This window comes from Phyllobates terribilis, unplaced genomic scaffold, assembly GCF_046119375.1.
Source record: "Phyllobates terribilis strain yellow unplaced genomic scaffold, ASM4611937v1 Scaffold_2__4_contigs__length_985480577, whole genome shotgun sequence".
NCBI classification, from domain to species: Eukaryota; Metazoa; Chordata; class Amphibia; order Anura; family Dendrobatidae; genus Phyllobates; species Phyllobates terribilis.
Genome location: NW_027362762.1, coordinates 601,025,637 through 601,052,677, shown reverse-complemented (window position 1 = coordinate 601,052,677; position 27,041 = coordinate 601,025,637).

Sequence of the window (27,041 nt, the reverse complement as noted above, 5' to 3'; positions counted from 1 at the left end):
CCAAATGTGTGTGGGAAGAATATATATCCCATGGTGGTAAAATTGAAAAAAGTTGAAAACATTTTTTTTTTGGACTTAGTCATTTTTCTGACGTTTATCAGACTTTCAGATAGGGGAAATGTCAGTGAGCATTCCGATTTCAGTTCCAGAGCGATTCGCCCAATGAGTCCTTGATATTTAGTCGATTTCAGCCAATTTTCTGGATTTTTGAAAATTTCACTTTTTTTGTGAAAATATCCACTAAATGAGGGAATAATATGTGTGAGGGTACCCCAGGAGAGTTCCAAATGTGTGTGGGTAGAATATATATCCCACGGGGGTAAAATTGAAAAAAGTTGAAAACATTTTTTTTGGACTTAGTCATTTTTCTGACGTTTATCAGACTTTCAGATAGGGGAAATGTCAGTGTGCATTCCGATTTCAGTTCCAGAGCAATTCGCCCAATGAGTCCTTGTTATTTAGTCGTTTTCAGCCAATTTTCTGGATTTTTGAAAATTTCACTTTTTTGTGAAAATATCCACTAAATGATGGAATATTATGTGTGTGGGTACCCCAGGAGAGTTCCAAATGTGTGTGGGTAGAATATATATCCCACGGGGGTAAAATTGAAAAAAGTTGAAAACATTTTTTTTTGGACTTAGTCATTTTTCTGGTGTTTATCAGACTTTCAGATATGGCAAATGTCAGTGAGAGTTCCAATTTCAGTTCCAGAGCGATTCGCCCAATGAGTCTATGATATTTAGTCGTTTTCAGCCAATTTTCTGGATTTTTGAAAATTTTACTTTTTTGTGAAAATATCCACTAAATGAGGGAATAATATGTGTGAGGGTACCCCAGAAGAGTTCCAAATGTGTGTGGGAAGAATATATATCCCATGGTGGTAAAATTGAAAAAAGTTGAAAACATTTTTTTTTTGGACTTAGTCATTTTTCTGACGTTTATCAGACTTTCAGATAGGGGAAATGTCAGTGAGCATTCCGATTTCAGTTCCAGAGCGATTCGCCCAATGAGTCCTTGATATTTAGTCGATTTCAGCCAATTTTCTGGATTTTTGAAAATTTCACTTTTTTTGTGAAAATATCCACGAAATGAGGGAATAATATGTGTGAGGGTACCCCAGGAGAGTTCCAAATGTGTGTGGGTAGAATATATATCCCACGGGGGTAAAATTGAAAAAAGTTGAAAAAAAATTTTTTTTGGACTTAGTCATTTTTCCGGCTTTTATCAGACTTTCAGATAGGGGAAATGTCAGTGAGCGTTCAAATTTCAGTTCCAGAGCGATTCGCCCAATGAGTCTTTGATATTTAGTCATTTTCAGCCAATTTTCTTGATTTTTGAAAATTTCACTTTTTTGTGAAAATATCCACTAAATGAGGGAATAATATGTGTGAGGGTACCCCAGGAGAGTTCCAAATGTGTGTGGGTAGAATATATATCCCACGGGGGTAAAATTGAAAAAAGTTAAAAAAAAATTTTTTTTGGACTTAGTCATTTTTCCGGCTTTTATCAGACTTTCAGATAAGGGAAATGTCACTGAGCATTCCAATTTCAGTTCCAGAGCGAGTCGCCCAATGAGTCTTTGATATTTAGTCATTTTCAGCCAATTTTCTTGATTTTTGAAAATTTCACTTTTTTGTGAAAATATCCACTAAATGAGGGAATAATATGTGTGAGGGTACCCTAGGAGAGTTCCAAATGTGTGTGGGTAGAATATATATCCCACGGGGGTAAAATTGAAAAAAGTTGAAAACATTTTTTTTGGACTTAGTCATTTTTCTGACGTTTATCAGACTTTCAGATAGGGGAAATGTCAGTGTGCATTCCGATTTCAGTTCCAGAGCAATTCGCCCAATGAGTCCTTGTTATTTAGTCGTTTTCAGCCAATTTTCTGGATTTTTGAAAATTTCACTTTTTTGTGAAAATATCCACTAAATGATGGAATATTATGTGTGTCGGTACCCCAGGAGAGTTCCAAATGTGTGTGGGTAGAATATATATCCCACGGGGGTAAAATTGAAAAAAGTTGAAAACATTTTTTTTTGGACTTAGTCATTTTTCTGGTGTTTATCAGACTTTCAGATATGGCAAATGTCAGTGAGAGTTCCAATTTCAGTTCCAGAGCGATTCGCCCAATGAGTCTATGATATTTAGTCGTTTTCAGCCAATTTTCTGGATTTTTGAAAATTTTACTTTTTTGTGAAAATATCCACTAAATGAGGGAATAATATGTGTGAGGGTACCCCAGAAGAGTTCCAAATGTGTGTGGGAAGAATATATATCCCATGGTGGTAAAATTGAAAAAAGTTGAAAACATTTTTTTTTTGGACTTAGTCATTTTTCTGACGTTTATCAGACTTTCAGATAGGGGAAATGTCAGTGAGCATTCCGATTTCAGTTCCAGAGCGATTCGCCCAATGAGTGCTTGATATTTAGTCGATTTCAGCCAATTTTCTGGATATTTGAAAATTTCACTTTTTTTGTGAAAATATCCACGAAATGAGGGAATAATATGTGTGAGGGAACCCCAGGAGAGTTCCAAATGTGTGTGGGTAGAATATATATCCCACGGGGGTAAAATTGAAAAAAGTTGAAAAAAAATTTTTTTTGGACTTAGTCATTTTTCCGGCTTTTATCAGACTTTCAGATAGGGGAAATGTCAGTGAGGGTTCAAATTTCAGTTCCAGAGCGATTCGCCCAATGAGTCTTTGATATTTAGTCATTTTCAGCCAATTTTCTTGATTTTTGAAAATTTCACTTTTTTGTGAAAATATCCACTAAATGAGGGAATAATATGTGTGAGGGTACCCCAGGAGAGTTCCAAATGTGTGTGGGTAGAATATATATCCCACGGGGGTAAAATTGAAAAAAGTTGAAAACATTTTTTTTTGGACTTAGTCATTTTTCCGGTGTTTATCAGACTTTCAGATATGGCAAATGTCAGTGAGAGTTCCAATTTCAGTTCCAGAGCGATTCGCCCAATGAGTCTTTGATATTTAGTCGTTTTCAGCCAATTTTCTGGATTTTTGAAAATTTTACTTTTTTGTGAAAATATCCACTAAATGAGGGAATAATATGTGTGAGGGTACCCCAGAAGAGTTCCAAATGTGTGTGGGAAGAATATATATCCCATGGTGGTAAAATTGAAAAAAGTTGAAAACATTTTTTTTTTGGACTTAGTCATTTTTCTGACGTTTATCAGACTTTCAGATAGGGGAAATGTCAGTGAGCATTCTGATTTCAGTTCCAGAGCGATTCGCCCAATGAGTCCTTGATATTTAGTCGATTTCAGCCAATTTTCTGGATTTTTGAAAATTTCACTTTTTTTGTGAAAATATCCACGAAATGAGGGAATAATATGTGTGAGGGTACCCCAGGAGAGTTCCAAATGTGTGTGGGTAGAATATATATCCCACGGGGGTAAAATTGAAAAAAGTTGAAAAAAAATTTTTTTTGGACTTAGTCATTTTTCCGGCTTTTATCAGACTTTCAGATAGGGGAAATGTCAGTGAGCGTTCAAATTTCAGTTCCAGAATGATTCGCCCAATGAGTCTTTGATATTTAGTCATTTTCAGCCAATTTTCTTGATTTTTGAAAATTTCACTTTTTTGTGAAAATATCCACTAAATGAGGGAATAATATGTGTGAGGGTACCCCAGGAGAGTTCCAAATGTGTGTGGGTAGAATATATATCCCACGGGGGTAAAATTGAAAAAAGTTGAAAAAAAATTTTTTTTGGACTTAGTCATTTTTCCGGCTTTTATCAGACTTTCAGATAGGGGAAATGTCAGTGAGCGTTCCAATTTCAGTTCCAGAGCGATTCGCCCAATGAGTCTTTGATATTTAGTCATTTTCAGCCAATTTTCTTGATTTTTGAAAATTTCACTTTTTTGTGAAAATATCCACTAAATGAGGGAATAATATGTGTGAGGGTACCCCAGGAGAGTTCCAAATGTGTGTGGGTAGAATATATATCCCACGGGGGTAAAATTGAAAAAAGTTGAAAACATTTTTTTTGGACTTAGTCATTTTTCTGACGTTTATCAGACTTTCAGATAGGGGAAATGTCAGTCTGCATTCCGATTTCAGTTCCAGAGCGATTCGCCCAATGAGTCCTTGTTATTTAGTCGTTTTCAGCCAATTTTCTGGATTTTTGAAAATTTCACTTTTTTGTGAAAATATCCACTAAATGATGGAATATTATGTGTGTGGGTACCCCAGGAGAGTTCCAAATGTGTGTGGGTAGAATATATATCCCACGGGGGTAAAATTGAAAAAAGTTGAAAACATTTTTTTTGGACTTAGTCATTTTTCTGGTGTTCATCAGACTTTCAGATATGGCAAATGTCAGTGAGAGTTCCAATTTCAGTTCCAGAGCGATTCGCCCAATGAGTCTTTGATATTTAGTCGTTTTCAGCCAATTTTCTGGATTTTTGAAAATTTTACTTTTTTGTGAAAATATCCACTAAATGAGGGAATAATATGTGTGAGGGTACCCCAGAAGAGTTCCAAATGTGTGTGGGTAGAATATATATCCCACGGGGGTAAAATTGAAAAAAGTTGAAAAAAAATTTTTTTTGGACTTAGTCATTTTTCCGGCTTTTATCAGACTTTCAGATAGGGGAAATGTCAGTGTGCATTCCGATTTCAGTTCCAGAGCAATTCGCCCAATGAGTCCTTGTTATTTAGTCGTTTTCAGCCAATTTTCTGGATTTTTGAAAATTTCACTTTTTTGTGAAAATATCCACTAAATGATGGAATATTATGTGTGTCGGTACCCCAGGAGAGTTCCAAATGTGTGTGGGTAGAATATATATCCCACGGGGGTAAAATTGAAAAAAGTTGAAAACATTTTTTTTTGGACTTAGTCATTTTTCTGGTGTTTATCAGACTTTCAGATATGGCAAATGTCAGTGAGAGTTCCAATTTCAGTTCCAGAGCGATTCGCCCAATGAGTCTATGATATTTAGTCGTTTTCAGCCAATTTTCTGGATTTTTGAAAATTTTACTTTTTTGTGAAAATATCCACTAAATGAGGGAATAATATGTGTGAGGGTACCCCAGAAGAGTTCCAAATGTGTGTGGGAAGAATATATATCCCATGGTGGTAAAATTGAAAAAAGTTGAAAACATTTTTTTTTTGGACTTAGTCATTTTTCTGACGTTTATCAGACTTTCAGATAGGGGAAATGTCAGTGAGCATTCCGATTTCAGTTCCAGAGCGATTCGCCCAATGAGTGCTTGATATTTAGTCGATTTCAGCCAATTTTCTGGATATTTGAAAATTTCACTTTTTTTGTGAAAATATCCACGAAATGAGGGAATAATATGTGTGAGGGAACCCCAGGAGAGTTCCAAATGTGTGTGGGTAGAATATATATCCCACGGGGGTAAAATTGAAAAAAGTTGAAAAAAAATTTTTTTTGGACTTAGTCATTTTTCCGGCTTTTATCAGACTTTCAGATAGGGGAAATGTCAGTGAGGGTTCAAATTTCAGTTCCAGAGCGATTCGCCCAATGAGTCTTTGATATTTAGTCATTTTCAGCCAATTTTCTTGATTTTTGAAAATTTCACTTTTTTGTGAAAATATCCACTAAATGAGGGAATAATATGTGTGAGGGTACCCCAGGAGAGTTCCAAATGTGTGTGGGTAGAATATATATCCCACGGGGGTAAAATTGAAAAAAGTTGAAAACATTTTTTTTTGGACTTAGTCATTTTTCCGGTGTTTATCAGACTTTCAGATATGGCAAATGTCAGTGAGAGTTCCAATTTCAGTTCCAGAGCGATTCGCCCAATGAGTCTTTGATATTTAGTCGTTTTCAGCCAATTTTCTGGATTTTTGAAAATTTTACTTTTTTGTGAAAATATCCACTAAATGAGGGAATAATATGTGTGAGGGTACCCCAGAAGAGTTCCAAATGTGTGTGGGAAGAATATATATCCCATGGTGGTAAAATTGAAAAAAGTTGAAAACATTTTTTTTTTGGACTTAGTCATTTTTCTGACGTTTATCAGACTTTCAGATAGGGGAAATGTCAGTGAGCATTCTGATTTCAGTTCCAGAGCGATTCGCCCAATGAGTCCTTGATATTTAGTCGATTTCAGCCAATTTTCTGGATTTTTGAAAATTTCACTTTTTTTGTGAAAATATCCACGAAATGAGGGAATAATATGTGTGAGGGTACCCCAGGAGAGTTCCAAATGTGTGTGGGTAGAATATATATCCCACGGGGGTAAAATTGAAAAAAGTTGAAAAAAAATTTTTTTTGGACTTAGTCATTTTTCCGGCTTTTATCAGACTTTCAGATAGGGGAAATGTCAGTGAGCGTTCAAATTTCAGTTCCAGAATGATTCGCCCAATGAGTCTTTGATATTTAGTCATTTTCAGCCAATTTTCTTGATTTTTGAAAATTTCACTTTTTTGTGAAAATATCCACTAAATGAGGGAATAATATGTGTGAGGGTACCCCAGGAGAGTTCCAAATGTGTGTGGGTAGAATATATATCCCACGGGGGTAAAATTGAAAAAAGTTGAAAAAAAATTTTTTTTGGACTTAGTCATTTTTCCGGCTTTTATCAGACTTTCAGATAGGGGAAATGTCAGTGAGCGTTCCAATTTCAGTTCCAGAGCGATTCGCCCAATGAGTCTTTGATATTTAGTCATTTTCAGCCAATTTTCTTGATTTTTGAAAATTTCACTTTTTTGTGAAAATATCCACTAAATGAGGGAATAATATGTGTGAGGGTACCCCAGGAGAGTTCCAAATGTGTGTGGGTAGAATATATATCCCACGGGGGTAAAATTGAAAAAAGTTGAAAACATTTTTTTTGGACTTAGTCATTTTTCTGACGTTTATCAGACTTTCAGATAGGGGAAATGTCAGTCTGCATTCCGATTTCAGTTCCAGAGCGATTCGCCCAATGAGTCCTTGTTATTTAGTCGTTTTCAGCCAATTTTCTGGATTTTTGAAAATTTCACTTTTTTGTGAAAATATCCACTAAATGATGGAATATTATGTGTGTGGGTACCCCAGGAGAGTTCCAAATGTGTGTGGGTAGAATATATATCCCACGGGGGTAAAATTGAAAAAAGTTGAAAACATTTTTTTTGGACTTAGTCATTTTTCTGGTGTTCATCAGACTTTCAGATATGGCAAATGTCAGTGAGAGTTCCAATTTCAGTTCCAGAGCGATTCGCCCAATGAGTCTTTGATATTTAGTCGTTTTCAGCCAATTTTCTGGATTTTTGAAAATTTTACTTTTTTGTGAAAATATCCACTAAATGAGGGAATAATATGTGTGAGGGTACCCCAGAAGAGTTCCAAATGTGTGTGGGTAGAATATATATCCCACGGGGGTAAAATTGAAAAAAGTTGAAAAAAAATTTTTTTTGGACTTAGTCATTTTTCCGGCTTTTATCAGACTTTCAGATAGGGGAAATGTCAGTGAGCGTTCCAATTTCAGTTCCAGAGCGATTCGCCCAATGAGTCTTTGATATTTAGTCATTTTCAGCCAATTTTCTTGATTTTTGAAAATTTCACTTTTTTGTGAAAATATCCACTAAATGAGGGAATAATATGTGTGAGGGTACCCCAGGAGAGTTCCAAATGTGTGTGGGTAGAATATATATCCCACGGGGGTAAAATTGAAAAAAGTTGAAAACATTTTTTTTGGACTTAGTCATTTTTCTGACGTTTATCAGACTTTCAGATAGGGGAAATGTCAGTGTGCATTCCGATTTCAGTTCCAGAGCGATTCGCCCAATGAGTCCTTGTTATTTAGTCGTTTTCAGCCAATTTTCTGGATTTTTGAAAATTTCACTTTTTTGTGAAAATATCCACTAAATGATGGAATATTATGTGTGTGGGTACCCCAGGAGAGTTCCAAATGTGTGTGGGTAGAATATATATCCCACGGGGGTAAAATTGAAAAAAGTTGAAAACATTTTTTTTTGGACTTAGTCATTTTTCTGGTGTTTATCAGACTTTCAGATATGGCAAATGTCAGTGAGAGTTCCAATTTCAGTTCCAGAGCGATTCGCCCAATGAGTCTATGATATTTAGTCGTTTTCAGCCAATTTTCTGGATTTTTGAAAATTTTACTTTTTTGTGAAAATATCCACTAAATGAGGGAATAATATGTGTGAGGGTACCCCAGAAGAGTTCCAAATGTGTGTGGGAAGAATTTATATCCCATGGTGGTAAAATTGAAAAAAGTTGAAAACATTTTTTTTTTGGACTTAGTCATTTTTCTGACGTTTATCAGACTTTCAGATAGGGGAAATGTCAGTGAGCATTCCGATTTCAGTTCCAGAGCGATTCGCCCAATGAGTCCTTGATATTTAGTCGATTTCAGCCAATTTTCTGGATTTTTGAAAATTTCACTTTTTTTGTGAAAATATCCACGAAATGAGGGAATAATATGTGTGAGGGTACCCCAGGAGAGTTCCAAATGTGTGTGGGTAGAATATATATCCCACGGGGGTAAAATTGAAAAAAGTTGAAAAAAAATTTTTTTTGGACTTAGTCATTTTTCCGGCTTTTATCAGACTTTCAGATAAGGGAAATGTCACTGAGCATTCCAATTTCAGTTCCAGAGCGAGTCGCCCAATGAGTCTTTGATATTTAGTCATTTTCAGCCAATTTTCTTGATTTTTGAAAATTTCACTTTTTTGTGAAAATATCCACTAAATGAGGGAATAATATGTGTGAGGGTACCCTAGGAGAGTTCCAAATGTGTGTGGGTAGAATATATATCCCACGGGGGTAAAATTGAAAAAAGTTGAAAACATTTTTTTTGGACTTAGTCATTTTTCTGACGTTTATCAGACTTTCAGATAGGGGAAATGTCAGTGTGCATTCCGATTTCAGTTCCAGAGCAATTCGCCCAATGAGTCCTTGTTATTTAGTCGTTTTCAGCCAATTTTCTGGATTTTTGAAAATTTCACTTTTTTGTGAAAATATCCACTAAATGATGGAATATTATGTGTGTCGGTACCCCAGGAGAGTTCCAAATGTGTGTGGGTAGAATATATATCCCACGGGGGTAAAATTGAAAAAAGTTGAAAACATTTTTTTTTGGACTTAGTCATTTTTCTGGTGTTTATCAGACTTTCAGATATGGCAAATGTCAGTGAGAGTTCCAATTTCAGTTCCAGAGCGATTCGCCCAATGAGTCTATGATATTTAGTCGTTTTCAGCCAATTTTCTGGATTTTTGAAAATTTTACTTTTTTGTGAAAATATCCACTAAATGAGGGAATAATATGTGTGAGGGTACCCCAGAAGAGTTCCAAATGTGTGTGGGAAGAATATATATCCCATGGTGGTAAAATTGAAAAAAGTTGAAAACATTTTTTTTTTGGACTTAGTCATTTTTCTGACGTTTATCAGACTTTCAGATAGGGGAAATGTCAGTGAGCATTCCGATTTCAGTTCCAGAGCGATTCGCCCAATGAGTGCTTGATATTTAGTCGATTTCAGCCAATTTTCTGGATATTTGAAAATTTCACTTTTTTTGTGAAAATATCCACGAAATGAGGGAATAATATGTGTGAGGGAACCCCAGGAGAGTTCCAAATGTGTGTGGGTAGAATATATATCCCACGGGGGTAAAATTGAAAAAAGTTGAAAAAAAATTTTTTTTGGACTTAGTCATTTTTCCGGCTTTTATCAGACTTTCAGATAGGGGAAATGTCAGTGAGGGTTCAAATTTCAGTTCCAGAGCGATTCGCCCAATGAGTCTTTGATATTTAGTCATTTTCAGCCAATTTTCTTGATTTTTGAAAATTTCACTTTTTTGTGAAAATATCCACTAAATGAGGGAATAATATGTGTGAGGGTACCCCAGGAGAGTTCCAAATGTGTGTGGGTAGAATATATATCCCACGGGGGTAAAATTGAAAAAAGTTGAAAACATTTTTTTTTGGACTTAGTCATTTTTCCGGTGTTTATCAGACTTTCAGATATGGCAAATGTCAGTGAGAGTTCCAATTTCAGTTCCAGAGCGATTCGCCCAATGAGTCTTTGATATTTAGTCGTTTTCAGCCAATTTTCTGGATTTTTGAAAATTTTACTTTTTTGTGAAAATATCCACTAAATGAGGGAATAATATGTGTGAGGGTACCCCAGAAGAGTTCCAAATGTGTGTGGGAAGAATATATATCCCATGGTGGTAAAATTGAAAAAAGTTGAAAACATTTTTTTTTTGGACTTAGTCATTTTTCTGACGTTTATCAGACTTTCAGATAGGGGAAATGTCAGTGAGCATTCTGATTTCAGTTCCAGAGCGATTCGCCCAATGAGTCCTTGATATTTAGTCGATTTCAGCCAATTTTCTGGATTTTTGAAAATTTCACTTTTTTTGTGAAAATATCCACGAAATGAGGGAATAATATGTGTGAGGGTACCCCAGGAGAGTTCCAAATGTGTGTGGGTAGAATATATATCCCACGGGGGTAAAATTGAAAAAAGTTGAAAAAAAATTTTTTTTGGACTTAGTCATTTTTCCGGCTTTTATCAGACTTTCAGATAGGGGAAATGTCAGTGAGCGTTCAAATTTCAGTTCCAGAATGATTCGCCCAATGAGTCTTTGATATTTAGTCATTTTCAGCCAATTTTCTTGATTTTTGAAAATTTCACTTTTTTGTGAAAATATCCACTAAATGAGGGAATAATATGTGTGAGGGTACCCCAGGAGAGTTCCAAATGTGTGTGGGTAGAATATATATCCCACGGGGGTAAAATTGAAAAAAGTTGAAAAAAAATTTTTTTTGGACTTAGTCATTTTTCCGGCTTTTATCAGACTTTCAGATAGGGGAAATGTCAGTGAGCGTTCCAATTTCAGTTCCAGAGCGATTCGCCCAATGAGTCTATGATATTTAGTCGTTTTCAGCCAATTTTCTGGATTTTTGAAAATTTTACTTTTTTGTGAAAATATCCACTAAATGAGGGAATAATATGTGTGAGGGTACCCCAGAAGAGTTCCAAATGTGTGTGGGAAGAATTTATATCCCATGGTGGTAAAATTGAAAAAAGTTGAAAACATTTTTTTTTTGGACTTAGTCATTTTTCTGACGTTTATCAGACTTTCAGATAGGGGAAATGTCAGTGAGCATTCCGATTTCAGTTCCAGAGCGATTCGCCCAATGAGTCCTTGATATTTAGTCATTTTCAGCCAATTTTCTTGATTTTTGAAAATTTCACTTTTTTGTGAAAATATCCACTAAATGAGGGAATAATATGTGTGAGGGTACCCTAGGAGAGTTCCAAATGTGTGTGGGTAGAATATATATCCCACGGGGGTAAAATTGAAAAAAGTTGAAAAAAAATTTTTTTTGGACTTAGTCATTTTTCCGGCTTTTATCAGACTTTCAGATAGGGGAAATGTCAGTGAGCGTTCAAATTTCAGTTCCAGAATGATTCGCCCAATGAGTCTTTGATATTTAGTCATTTTCAGCCAATTTTCTTGATTTTTGAAAATTTCACTTTTTTGTGAAAATATCCACTAAATGAGGGAATAATATGTGTGAGGGTACCCCAGGAGAGTTCCAAATGTGTGTGGGTAGAATATATATCCCACGGGGGTAAAATTGAAAAAAGTTGAAAAAAAATTTTTTTTGGACTTAGTCATTTTTCCGGCTTTTATCAGACTTTCAGATAGGGGAAATGTCAGTGAGCGTTCCAATTTCAGTTCCAGAGCGATTCGCCCAATGAGTCTATGATATTTAGTCGTTTTCAGCCAATTTTCTGGATTTTTGAAAATTTTACTTTTTTGTGAAAATATCCACTAAATGAGGGAATAATATGTGTGAGGGTACCCCAGAAGAGTTCCAAATGTGTGTGGGAAGAATTTATATCCCATGGTGGTAAAATTGAAAAAAGTTGAAAACATTTTTTTTTTGGACTTAGTCATTTTTCTGACGTTTATCAGACTTTCAGATAGGGGAAATGTCAGTGTGCATTCCGATTTCAGTTCCAGAGCAATTCGCCCAATGAGTCCTTGTTATTTAGTCGTTTTCAGCCAATTTTCTGGATTTTTGAAAATTTCACTTTTTTGTGAAAATATCCACTAAATGATGGAATATTATGTGTGTCGGTACCCCAGGAGAGTTCCAAATGTGTGTGGGTAGAATATATATCCCACGGGGGTAAAATTGAAAAAAGTTGAAAACATTTTTTTTTGGACTTAGTCATTTTTCTGGTGTTTATCAGACTTTCAGATATGGCAAATGTCAGTGAGAGTTCCAATTTCAGTTCCAGAGCGATTCGCCCAATGAGTCTATGATATTTAGTCGTTTTCAGCCAATTTTCTGGATTTTTGAAAATTTTACTTTTTTGTGAAAATATCCACTAAATGAGGGAATAATATGTGTGAGGGTACCCCAGAAGAGTTCCAAATGTGTGTGGGAAGAATATATATCCCATGGTGGTAAAATTGAAAAAAGTTGAAAACATTTTTTTTTTGGACTTAGTCATTTTTCTGACGTTTATCAGACTTTCAGATAGGGGAAATGTCAGTGAGCATTCCGATTTCAGTTCCAGAGCGATTCGCCCAATGAGTGCTTGATATTTAGTCGATTTCAGCCAATTTTCTGGATATTTGAAAATTTCACTTTTTTTGTGAAAATATCCACGAAATGAGGGAATAATATGTGTGAGGGAACCCCAGGAGAGTTCCAAATGTGTGTGGGTAGAATATATATCCCACGGGGGTAAAATTGAAAAAAGTTGAAAAAAAATTTTTTTTGGACTTAGTCATTTTTCCGGCTTTTATCAGACTTTCAGATAGGGGAAATGTCAGTGAGGGTTCAAATTTCAGTTCCAGAGCGATTCGCCCAATGAGTCTTTGATATTTAGTCATTTTCAGCCAATTTTCTTGATTTTTGAAAATTTCACTTTTTTGTGAAAATATCCACTAAATGAGGGAATAATATGTGTGAGGGTACCCCAGGAGAGTTCCAAATGTGTGTGGGTAGAATATATATCCCACGGGGGTAAAATTGAAAAAAGTTGAAAACATTTTTTTTTGGACTTAGTCATTTTTCCGGTGTTTATCAGACTTTCAGATATGGCAAATGTCAGTGAGAGTTCCAATTTCAGTTCCAGAGCGATTCGCCCAATGAGTCTTTGATATTTAGTCGTTTTCAGCCAATTTTCTGGATTTTTGAAAATTTTACTTTTTTGTGAAAATATCCACTAAATGAGGGAATAATATGTGTGAGGGTACCCCAGGAGAGTTCCAAATGTGTGTGGGAAGAATATATATCCCATGGTGGTAAAATTGAAAAAAGTTGAAAACATTTTTTTTTTGGACTTAGTCATTTTTCTGACGTTTATCAGACTTTCAGATAGGGGAAATGTCAGTGAGCATTCTGATTTCAGTTCCAGAGCGATTCGCCCAATGAGTCCTTGATATTTAGTCGATTTCAGCCAATTTTCTGGATTTTTGAAAATTTCACTTTTTTTGTGAAAATATCCACGAAATGAGGGAATAATATGTGTGAGGGTACCCCAGGAGAGTTCCAAATGTGTGTGGGTAGAATATATATCCCACGGGGGTAAAATTGAAAAAAGTTGAAAAAAAATTTTTTTTGGACTTAGTCATTTTTCCGGCTTTTATCAGACTTTCAGATAGGGGAAATGTCAGTGAGCGTTCAAATTTCAGTTCCAGAATGATTCGCCCAATGAGTCTTTGATATTTAGTCATTTTCAGCCAATTTTCTTGATTTTTGAAAATTTCACTTTTTTGTGAAAATATCCACTAAATGAGGGAATAATATGTGTGAGGGTACCCCAGGAGAGTTCCAAATGTGTGTGGGTAGAATATATATCCCACGGGGGTAAAATTGAAAAAAGTTGAAAAAAAATTTTTTTTGGACTTAGTCATTTTTCCGGCTTTTATCAGACTTTCAGATAGGGGAAATGTCAGTGAGCGTTCAAATTTCAGTTCCAGAATGATTCGCCCAATGAGTCTTTGATATTTAGTCATTTTCAGCCAATTTTCTTGATTTTTGAAAATTTCACTTTTTTGTGAAAATATCCACTAAATGAGGGAATAATATGTGTGAGGGTACCCCAGGAGAGTTCCAAATGTGTGTGGGTAGAATATATATCCCACGGGGGTAAAATTGAAAAAAGTTGAAAAAAAATTTTTTTTGGACTTAGTCATTTTTCCGGCTTTTATCAGACTTTCAGATAGGGGAAATGTCAGTGAGCGTTCCAATTTCAGTTCCAGAGCGATTCGCCCAATGAGTCTTTGATATTTAGTCATTTTCAGCCAATTTTCTTGATTTTTGAAAATTTCACTTTTTTGTGAAAATATCCACTAAATGAGGGAATAATATGTGTGAGGGTACCCCAGGAGAGTTCCAAATGTGTGTGGGTAGAATATATATCCCACGGGGGTAAAATTGAAAAAAGTTGAAAACATTTTTTTTGGACTTAGTCATTTTTCTGACGTTTATCAGACTTTCAGATAGGGGAAATGTCAGTGTGCATTCCGATTTCAGTTCCAGAGCGATTCGCCCAATGAGTCCTTGTTATTTAGTCGTTTTCAGCCAATTTTCTGGATTTTTGAAAATTTCACTTTTTTGTGAAAATATCCACTAAATGATGGAATATTATGTGTGTGGGTACCCCAGGAGAGTTCCAAATGTGTGTGGGTAGAATATATATCCCACGGGGGTAAAATTGAAAAAAGTTGAAAACATTTTTTTTTGGACTTAGTCATTTTTCTGGTGTTCATCAGACTTTCAGATATGGCAAATGTCAGTGAGAGTTCCAATTTCAGTTCCAGAGCGATTCGCCCAATGAGTCTTTGATATTTAGTCGTTTTCAGCCAATTTTCTGGATTTTTGAAAATTTTACTTTTTTGTGAAAATATCCACTAAATGAGGGAATAATATGTGTGAGGGTACCCCAGAAGAGTTCCAAATGTGTGTGGGTAGAATATATATCCCACGGGGGTAAAATTGAAAAAAGTTGAAAAAAAATTTTTTTTGGACTTAGTCATTTTTCCGGCTTTTATCAGACTTTCAGATAGGGGAAATGTCAGTGAGCGTTCCAATTTCAGTTCCAGAGCGATTCGCCCAATGAGTCTTTGATATTTAGTCATTTTCAGCCAATTTTCTTGATTTTTGAAAATTTCACTTTTTTGTGAAAATATCCACTAAATGAGGGAATAATATGTGTGAGGGTACCCCAGGAGAGTTCCAAATGTGTGTGGGTAGAATATATATCCCACGGGGGTAAAATTGAAAAAAGTTGAAAACATTTTTTTTGGACTTAGTCATTTTTCTGACGTTTATCAGACTTTCAGATAGGGGAAATGTCAGTGTGCATTCCGATTTCAGTTCCAGAGCGATTCGCCCAATGAGTCCTTGTTATTTAGTCGTTTTCAGCCAATTTTCTGGATTTTTGAAAATTTCACTTTTTTGTGAAAATATCCACTAAATGATGGAATATTATGTGTGTGGGTACCCCAGGAGAGTTCCAAATGTGTGTGGGTAGAATATATATCCCACGGGGGTAAAATTGAAAAAAGTTGAAAACATTTTTTTTTGGACTTAGTCATTTTTCTGGTGTTCATCAGACTTTCAGATATGGCAAATGTCAGTGAGAGTTCCAATTTCAGTTCCAGAGCGATTCGCCCAATGAGTCTTTGATATTTAGTCGTTTTCAGCCAATTTTCTGGATTTTTGAAAATTTTACTTTTTTGTGAAAATATCCACTAAATGAGGGAATAATATGTGTGAGGGTACCCCAGAAGAGTTCCAAATGTGTGTGGGAAGAATATATATCCCATGGTGGTATAATTGAAAAAAGTTTAAAAAAAATTTTTTTGGGACTTAGTCATTTTTTCCGGCTTTTATCAGACTTTCAGATAGGGGAAATGTCAGTGTGCATACCGATTTCAGTTCCATAGCGATTCGCCCAATGAGTCCTTGTTATTTAGTCGTTTTCAGCCAATTTTCTGGATTTTTGAAAATTTCACTTTTTTGTGAAAATATCCACTAAATGAGGGAATAATATGTGGGAGGGTACCCCAGGAGAGTTCCAAATGTGTGTGGGAAGAATATATATCCCATGGTGGTAAAATTGAAAAAAGTTGAAAACATTTTTTTTTTGGACATAGTCATTTTTCTGACGTTTATCAGACTTTCAGATAGGGGAAATGTCAGTGAGCATTCCGATTTCAGTTCTAGAGCGATTCGCCCAATGAGTCCTTGATATTTAGTCGATTTCAGCCAATTTTCAGGATTTTTGAAAATTTCACTTTTTTGTGAAAATATCCACAAAATGAGGGAATATTATGTGTGAGGGTACCCCAGGAGAGTTCCAAATGTGTGAGGGTAGAATATATATCCCACGGGGGTAAAATTGAAAAAAGTTGAAAACATTTTTTTTTTTGGATTTTTTTCCGGCGTTTATTAGAATTTCAGATAGGGCAAATGTCAGTGAGTGTTCAAATTTCAGTTCCAGAGCGATTCGCCCAATGAGTCTTTGATATTTAGTCATTTTCAGACAATTTTCTTGATTTTTGAAAATTTCACTTTTTTGTGAAAATATCCACTAAATGAGGGAATAATATGTGTGAGGGTACCCCAGGAGAGTTCCAAATGTGTGTGGGTAGAATATATATCCCACGGGGGTAAAATTGAAAAAAGTTGAAAAAAAATTTTTTTTTGACTTAGTCATTTTTCTGACGTTTATCAGACTTTCAGATAGGGGAAATGTCAGTGAGCATTCCCATTTCAGTTCCAGAGCGATTCGCCCAATGAGTCCTTGATATTTAGTCGATTTCAGCCAATTTTCAGGATTTTTGAAAATTTCACTTTTTTGTCAAAATATCCACAAAATGAGGGAATATTATGTGTGAGGGTACCCCAGGAGAGTTCCAAATGTGTGTGGGTAGAATATATATCCCACGGGGGTAAGATTGAAAAAAGTTGAAAACATTTTTTTTTTGGACTTAGTCATTTTTCGGACGTTTATCAGACTTTCAGATAGGGGAAATGTCAGTGAGCGTTCCGATTTCAGTTCCAGAGCGAATCGCCCAATGAGTCCTTGTTATTGAGTCGTTTTAAGCCAATTTTCTGGATTTTTGAAAATTTCACTTTTTTTGTGAAAATATCCACTAAATGAGGGAATAATATGTGTGAGGGTACCCCAGGAGAGTTCCAAATGTGTGTGGGTAGAATATATATCCCACGGGGAAAAATTGAAACAAGTTGAAAACATTTTTTTTCTTGGATTTTTTTCCGGCGTTTATTAGACTTTCAGATAGAGCAAATGTCAGTGAGTATTCCAATTTCAGTTCCAGAGCGATTCGCCCAATGAGTCTTTGATATTTACTCGTTTTCAGCCAATTTTCTGGATTTTTGAAAATTTCACTTTTTTGTGAAAATATCCACTAAATAAGGGAATAATATATGTGAGGGTACCCCAGGAGAGTTCCAAATGTGTGTGGGTAGAATATATATCCCACGGGGGTAAAATTGAAAAAAGTTGAAAACATTTTTTTTTGGATTTTTTTCCGGCGTTTATTAGAATTTCAGATAGGGCAAATGTCAGTGAGCGTTCAAATTTCAGCTCCAGAGCGATTCGCCCAATGAGTCTTTGATATTTACGCGTTTTCAGCCAATTTTCTGGATTTTTGAAAATTTCACTTTTTTGTGAAAATATCCACTAAATGAGGGAATAATATGAGTGAGGGTACCCCAGGAGAGTTCCAAATGTGTGTGGGTAGAATATATATCCCACGGGGGTAAAATTGAGAAAAGTTGAAAACATTTTTTTTTGGACTTAGTCATTTTTCTGACGTTTATCAGACTTTCAGATAGGGGAAATGTCAGTGAGCGTTCCGATTTCAGTTCCAGAGCGATTCGCCCAATGAGTCCTTGTTATTGAGTCGTTTTCAGCCAATTTTCTGTATTTTTGAAAATTTCACTTTTTTGTGAAAATATCCACTAAATGAGGGAATAATATGTGTGAGGGTACCCCAGGAGAGTTCCAAATGTGTGTGGGTAGAATATATATCCCACGGGGAAAAATTGAAACAAGTTGAAAACATTTTTTTTCTTGGATTTTTTTCCGGCGTTTATTAGACTTTCAGATAGAGCAAATGTCAGTGAGTATTCCAATTTCAGTTCCAGAGCGATTCGCCCAATGAGTCTTTGATATTTACTCGTTTTCAGCCAATTTTCTGGATTTTTGAAAATTTCACTTTTTTGTGAAAATATCCACTAAATAAGGGAATAATATATGTGAGGGTACCCCAGGAGAGTTCCAAATGTGTGTGGGTAGAATATATATCCCACGGGGGTAAAATTGAAAAAAGTTGAAAACATTTTTTTTTGGATTTTTTTCCAGCGTTTATTTGATTTTCAGATAGGGCAAATGTCAGTGAGCGTTCCAATTTCAGTTCCAGAGCGATTCGCCCAATGAGTCTTTGATATTTACTCGTTTTCAGCCAATTTTCTGGATTTTTGAAAATTTCACTTTTTTGTGAAAATATCCACTAAATGAGGGAATAATATGAGTGAGGATACCCCAGGAGAGTTCCAAATGTGTGTGGGTAGAATATATATCCCACCGGGGTAAAATTGAAAAAAGTTGAAAACATTTTTTTTTTGGACATAGTCAGTTTTCTGACGTTTATCAGACTTTCCGATAGGGGAGATGTCAGTGAGCGTTCCGATTTCAGTTCCAGAGCGATTCGTCCAATCAGTCCTTGTTATTGAGCCGTTTTCAGGCAATTTTCTGGATTTTTGAAAATTTCACTTTTTTGTGAAAATATCCACTAAATGAGGGAATAATATGTGTGAGGGTACCCCAGGAGAGCTCCAAATGTGTGTGGGTAGAATATATATCCCACGGGGGTAAAATTGAGAAAAGTTGAAAACATTTTTTTTTTGGACTTAGTCATTTTTCTGACGTTTATCAGACTTTCAGATAGGGGAAATGTCAGTGAGCGTTCCGATTTCAGTTCCAGAGCGATTCGCCCAATGAGTCCTTGTTATTGAGTCGTTTTCAGCCAATTTTCTGTATTTTTGAAAATTTCACTTTTTTTGTGAAAATATCCATGAAATGAGGGAATAATATGTGTGAGGGTACCCCAGAAGAGTTCCAAATGTGTGTGGGTAGAATATATATCCCACGGGGTAAAATTGAAAAAAGTTGAAAACATTTTTCTTTTGGATTTTTTTCCGGCGTTTCTTATACTTTCAGATAGGGCAAATGTCAGTGAGCGTTCCAATTTCAGTTCCAGAGCGATTCGCCCAATGAGTCTTTCATATTTACTCGTTTTCAGCCAATTTTCTGGATTTTTGAAAATTTCACTTTTTTTGTGAAAATATCCACTAAATGAGGGAATAATATGTGTGAGGGTACCCCAGGAGAGTTCCAAATGTGTGTGGGTAGAATATATATCCCACGGTGGTAAAATTTAAAAAAGTTGAAAAAAATTTTTTTTGGGATTTAGTCAGTTTTCCAGCGTTTATCAGACTTTCAGATAGGGGAGATGTGAGTGAGCGTTCCGATTTCAGTTCCAGAGAGATTCGCCCAATGAGTCCTTGATATTTAGTCGCTTTCAGCCAATTTTGTGGATTTTTGAAAATTTCACTTTTTTGTGAAAATATCCACTAAATGAGAGAATAATATGTGTGAGTGTACCCCAGGAGAGTTCCAAATGTGTGTGGGTACAATATATATCACACGTGGGTAAAATTGAAAAAAGTTGGAAAAATTTTTTTTTTGGACCTAGTCATTTTTCCGGCGTTTATCAGACTTTCAGATAGGGGAAATGTCAGTGAGCGTTCCGATTTCAGTTCCAGTGCGATTCGCCCATTGAGTCCTTGATATTTAGTCGTTTTCAAACAATTTTCTGGATTTTTGAAAATGTTACTTTTTTGTGAAAATATCCACTAAATGAGGTAATAATATGTGTGAGGGTACCCCAGGAGAGTTCCAAATGGATGTGGGTAGAATATATATCCCACGGGGGTAAAATTGAAAAAAGTTGAAAAAAATTTTTTTGGGGACTTAGTCATTTTTCCGGCGTTATCAGACTTTCAGATAGGGGAAATGTCAGTGAGCGTTCCGATTTTAGTTACAGAGCGATTCGCCCAATGAGTCTTTGATATTTACGCGTTTTCAGCCAATTTTCTGAATTTTTGAAAATTTCACTTTTTTGTGAAAATATCCACTAAATGAGGAAATAATATGTGTGAGGGTACCCCAGGAGAGTTCCAAATGTGTGTGGGTAGAATATATATCCCACGGGGGTAAAATTGAAAAAAGTAAAAAAAAAAAATATCTTTGACATAGTCATTTTTCCGGCGTTTATCAGACTTTCAGATAGGGGAAATGTGAGTGAGCGTTCCGATTTCAGTTCCAGAGCGATTCGCCCAATGAGCCGTTGATATTTAGTCGTTTTCAGCCAATTTTCTGGAAATTTGAAAATTTCACTTTTTTGTGAAAATATCCACTAAATGAGGGAATAATATGTGTGAGGGTACCCCAGGAGAGTTCCAAATGTGTGTGGGTAGAATATATATCCCACGGGGGTAAAATTTAAAAAAGTTGAAAAAAAATTTTTTTTGGACTTAGTCATTTTTCCGGCGTTTATCAGACTTTCAGATACGGGAAATGTCAGTGAGCATTCCGATTTCAGTTCCAGAGCGATTCGCCCAATGAGTCCTTGATATTTAGTCGTTTTCAGCCAGTTTTGTGGATTTTTGAAAATTTCTCTTTTTTGTGAAAATATCCACTAAATGAGAGAATAATATGTGTGAGTGTACCCCAGGAGAGTCCCAAATGTGTTTGGGTAGAATATATATCCCACGGGGTAAAATTGAAAAAAGTAAAAAAAAAAAATTTCTTTGACTAAGTCATTTTTCCGGCGTTTATCAGACTTTTAGGTAGGGGAAATGTGAGTGAGCATTCCGATTTCAGTTCCAGAGTGATTCGCCCAATGAGTCCTTGATATTTAGTCGTTTTCAGCCAATTTTCTGGATTTTTGAAAATTTCACTTTTTTGTGAAAATATCCACTAAATGAGGGAATAATATGTTTGAGGGTCCCCAGGAGAGTTCCAAATGTGTGTGACTAGAATATATATCCCATGGGGTAAAATTGAAAAAAGTTGAAAAAAATTTTTTCTTTGACAGTCATTTTTCCGGAGTTTATCAGACTTTCAGATAGGGGAAATGTCAGTGTGCGTTCCGATTTCAGTTCCAGAGCGATTCGCCCAATGAGTCCTTGATATTTAGTCGTTTTCAGCCAATATTTTGGATTTTTGAAAATATCACTTTTTTGTGAAAATATCCACTAAATGAGGGAATAATATGTGTGAGGGTACCCCAGGATAGTTCCAAATGTGTGTGGGTAGAATATATTTCCCACGGGGGTAAAATTGAAAAAAGTTGAAAAATTTTTTTTTTTGGACTTAGTCATCTTTCCGGCGTTCATCAGACTTTCAGATAGAGAAAATGTCAGTGAGCGTTCCGATTTCAGTTCCAGAGCGATTCGCCCATTGAGTCCTTGATATTTAGTCGTTTTCATCCAATTTTCTGGATTTTTGAAAATTTCACTTTTTTGTGAAAATATCCACTAAATGAGGGAATAATATGTGTGAGGGTTCCCCAGGAGAGTTCCAAATGTGTGTGGGTAGAATATATATCCCACGGGGATAAAATTGAAAAAAGTTGAAAATTTTTTTTCTTGGACTTAGTCATTTTTCCCTCGTTTGTCAGACTTTCAGATAGGGGAATTGTCAGCGAGCGTTCCGATTTCAGTTCCAGAGCGATTAGCCCAATGAGTCCTTGATATTTAGTCGTTTTCAGCCAATTTTCTGGGTTTTTGAAAATTTCACTTTTTTGTGAAAATATCCACTAAATGACAGAATAATATGTGTGAGGGTACCCAAGGAGAGTTCCAAATGTGTGTGGGTAGAATATATATCCCACGGGGGTAAAATTGAAAAAAGTTGAAAAAAATTTTTTTTGAGACTTAGTCTTTTTTCCGGCGTTTAGCAGACTTTCAGATAGGGGAAATGTGAGTGAGCGTTCCGATTTCAGTTCCAGAGCGATTCGCCCAATGAGTCCTTGATATTTAGTCGTTTTCAGCCAATTTTCTGGATTTTTGAAAATTTCACTTTTTTGTGAAAATATCCACTAAATGACAGAATAATATGTGTGAGGGTTCCCCAGGAGAGTTCCAAATGTGTGTGGATAGAATATATATCCCACGGGGATAAAATTGAAAAAAGTTGAAAAAATTTTTTTGGGGGACTTAGTAATTTTTCCGGCGTTTATCAGACTTTCAGATAGGGGAAATGTCAGTGAGCGTTCCGATTTCAGTTCCAGAGCGATTCACTCAATGAGTCCTTGATATTTAGTCGTTTTCAGCCAATTTTCTGAATTTTTGAAAATTTCACTTTTTTGTGAAAATATCCACTAAATGAGAGAATAACATGTGTGAAGGTACCCAAGGAGAGTTCCAAATGTGTGTGGGTAGAATATATATCCCACGGGGGTAAAATTGAAAAAAGTTGAAAAAAAATTTTTTTTGGACTTAGTCATTTTTCCGTCGTTTATCAGACTTTCAGATAGGGGAATTGTCACTGAGCGTTCCGATTTCAGTTCCAGAGCGATTCGCCCATTGAGTCCTTGATATTTAGTCGTTTTCAGCCAATTTTCTGGATTTTTGAAAATTTAACTTTTTTGTGAAAATATCCACTAAATGAGGGAATAATATGTGTGAGGGTACCCAAGGAGAGTTCCAAATGTGTGTGGGTAGAATATATATCCCACGGGGGTAAAATTGAAAAAAGTTGAAAAAAAATTTTTTTTTAGACTTAGTCATTTTTCCGTCGTTTATCAGACTTTCAGATAGGGGAATTGGCAGTGAGCGTTCCGATTTCAGTTCCAGAGCGATTCTCCCATTGAGTCCTTGATATTTAGTCGTTTTCGGCCAATTTTCTGGATTTTTGAAAATTTCACTTTTTTGTGAAAATATCCACTAAATGACAGAATAATATGTGTGAGGTTTCCCCAAGAGAGTTCCAAATGTGTGTGGGTAGAATATATATCCCACGGGGTAAAATTGAAAAAAGTTTAAAAAAAAAATTTCTTGGACTTAGTCATTTTTCCGGTGTTTATCAGACTTTTAGATAGGGGAAATGTCAGTGAGCGTTCCGATTTCAGTTCCTGAGCGATTCGCCCAATGAGTCCTTGATATTTAGTCGTTTTCAGCCAATATTTTGGATTTTTGAAAATATCACTTTTTTGTGAAAATATCCACTAAATGAGGGAATAATATGTGTGAGGGTACCCCAGGATAGTTCCAAATGTGTGCGGGTAGAATATATATCCCACGGGGGTAAAATTGAAAAAAGTTGAAAAATTTTTTGGACTTAGTCATCTTTCCGGCGTTCATCAGACTTTCAGATAGGGAAAATGTCAGTGAGCGTTCCGATTTCAGTTCCAGAGCGATTCGCCCAATGAGTCCTTGATATTTAGACATTTTCTGCCAATTTCTGGATTTTTGAAAATTTCACTTTTTTGTGAAAATATCCACTAAATGAGAGAATAATATGTGTGATGGTACCCAAGGAGAGTTCCAAATGTGTGTGGGTAGAATATATATCCCACGGGGGTAAAATTGAAAAAAGTTGAAAAATAATTTTTTTTGGACTTAGTCATTTTTCCGGCGTTTATCAGACATTCAGATAGGGAAAATGTCAGTGAGCGTTCAGATTTCAGTTCCAGAGCGATTCGCCCAATGAGTCCTTCATATTTAGTCGTTTTCAGCCAATTTTCTGGATTTTTGAAAATTTCACTTTTTTGTGAAAATATCCACTAAATGAGGGAATAATATGTGTGAGGGAACCCGAGCAGAGTTCCAAATGTGTGTGGGTAGAATATATATCCCACGGGGATAAAATTGAAAAAAGTTGAAAAAAACATTTTTTTGGGACTTAGTAATTTTTCCGGCGTTTATCAGACTTTCAGATAGGGGAAATGTCAGTGAGCGTTCCGATTTCAGTTCCAGAGTGATTTGCCCAATGAGTCCTTGATATTAAGTCGTTTTCAGCCAATTTTCTGGATTTTTGAAAATTTCACTTTTTTGTGAAAATATCCACTAAATGAGAGAATAATATGTGTGAGGGTACCCCAGGAGAGTTCCAAATGTGTCTGGGTAGAATATATATCCCACGGGGATAAAATTGAAAAAAGTTGAAAAAAATTTTTTTTTTGGACTTCGTAATTTTTCCGGCGTTTATCAGACATTCAGATAGGGAAAATGTCAGTGAGCGTTCAGATTTCAGTTCCAGAGCGATTCGCCCAATGAGTCCTTGATATTAAGTCGTTTTCAGCCAATTTTCTGGATTTTTGAAAATTTCACTTTTTTGTGAAAATATCCACTAAATGAGAGAATAATATGTGTGAGGGTACCCAAGGACAGTTCCAAATGTGTGTGGGTAGAATATATATCCCACGGGGGTAAAATTGAAAAAATTTTTTTTTTGGACTTAGTCATTTTTCCGGCCTTTATCAGACTTTCAGATAGCGGAAATGTCAGTGAGCGTTCCGATTTCAGTTCCAGAGCGATTCGCCCAATGAGTCCTTGATATTTAGTCGTTTTCAGCCAATTTTCTGGATTTTTGAAAATTTCACTTTTTTGTGAAAATATCCACTAAATGACGGAATAATATGTGTGAGGGTAAACCCAGGAGAGTTCCAAATGTGTGTGGGTAGAATATACATCCCTCGGGGGTAAAATTGAAAAAAGTTGAAAAAATTTTTTTTTTGGACTTACTCATTTTTCCGGCGTTCATCAGACTTTCAGATAGAGGAAATGTCAGTGAGCGTACCGATTTCAGCTCCAGAGCGATTCGCCCAATGAGTCCTTCATATTTAGTCGTTTTCAGCCAATTTTCTGGATTTTTGAAAATTTCACTTTTTTGTGAAAATATCCACTAAATGAGAGAATAATATGTGTGAGGGTACCCAAGGAGAGTTCCAAATGTGTGTGGGTAAAATATATATCCCACGGGGGTAAAATTGAAAAAAGTTGAAAAATTTTTTTGGGGGACTTAGTCATTTTTCCGGCATTTATCAAACTTTCAGATAGGGGAAATGTCAGTGAGCATTCAGATTTCAGTTCCAGAGCGATTCGCCCAATGAGTCTTTGATATTTAGTCGTTTTCAGCCAATTTTCTGGATTTTTGAAAATTTCACTTTTTTGTGAATATATCCACTAAATGAGGGAATAATATGTGTGAGGGTACCCCAGGAGAGTTCCAAATGTGTGTGGGTAGAATATATATCCCACGGGGATAAAATTGAAAAAAGTTGAAAAAAATTTTTTTTTTGGACTTAGTAATTTTTCCGGCGTTTATCAGACTTTCAGATAGGGGAAATGTCAGTGAGCGTTCAGATTTCAGTTCCAGAGCGATTCGCCCAATGAGTCCTTGATATTTAGTCGTTTTCAGGCAATTTTCTGGATTTTTGAAAATTTCACTTTTTTGTGAAAATATCCACTAAATGAGAGAATAATATGTGTGAGGGTACCCAAGGAGAGTTCCAAATGTGTGTGGGTAGAATATATATCCTACGGGGGTAAAATTGAAAAAAGTTGAAAAAAAATTTTTTTTGGACTTAGTCATTTTTCCGGCGTTTATCAGACTTTCAGATAGGGGAAATGTCAGTGAGCGTTCCGATTTCAGTTCCAGAGCGATTCGCCCAATGAGTCCTTGATATTTAGTCGTTTTCAGCCAATTTCCTGGATTTTTGAAAATTTCACTTTTTTGTGAAAATATCCACTAAATGAGAGAATAATATGTGTGAGGGTACCCAAGGAGAGTTCCAAATGTGTGTGGGTAGAATATATATCCCACGTGGGTAAAATTGAAAAAATTATTTTTTTGGACTTAGTCATTTTTCCGGTCTTTATCAGATTTTCAGATAGCGGAAATGTCAGTGAGCGTTCCGATTTCAGTTCCAGAGCGATTCGCCCAATGAGTCCTTGATATTTAGTCGTTTTCAGCCAATTTTCTGGATTTTTGAAAATTTCACTTTTTTGTGAAAATATCCACTAAATGACGGAATAATATGTGTGAGGGTACCCCAGGAGAGTTCCAAATGTGTGTGGGTAGAATATATATCCCACGGGGGTAAAATTGAAAAAAGTTGAAAAAAAATTTTTTTGGGACTTAGTCATTTTTCCGGCGATTATCAGACTTTCAGATATGGGAAATGTCAGTGAGCGTTCCGATTTCAGTTTCAGAGCGATTCGCCCAATGAGTCCTTGATATTTAGTCGTTTTCAGCCAATTTTCTGGATTTTTGAAAATTTCACTTTTTTGTGAAAATATCCACTAAATGACGGAATAATATGTGTGAGGGTACCCCAGTAGAGTCCCAAATGTGTGTCGGTAGAATATATATCCCACGGGGGTAAAATTGAAAAAAGTTGAAAAATTATTTTGGGGGACTTAGTCATTTTTCCGGCATTTATCAGAGTTTCAGATAGGGGAAATGTCAGTGAGCATTCAGATTTCAGTTCCAGAGCGATTCGCCCAATGAGTCTTTGATATTTAGTCGTTTTCAGCCAATTTTCTGGATTTTTGAAAATTTCACTTTTTTGTGAAAATATCCACTAAATGAGGGAATAATATGTGTGAGGGTACCCCAGGAGAGTTCCAAATGTGTGTGGGTAGAATATATATCCCACGGGGGTAAAATTGAAAAAAGTTGAAAAAAATTTTTTTTGGGACTTAGTCATTTTTCCGGCGTTTATTAGACTTTCAGATATGGGAAATGTCAGTGAGCATTCCGATTTCAGTTCCAGAGCGATTCGCCCAATGAGTCCTTGATATTTAGTCGTTTTCAGCCAAATTTCAGGATTTTTGAAAATTTCACTTTTTTGTGAAAATATCCACTAAATGAGGGAATAATATCTATGAGGGTACCCCAGGAGAGTTCCAAATGTGTGTGGGTAGAATATATATCCCATGGGGATAAAATTGAAAAAAGTTGA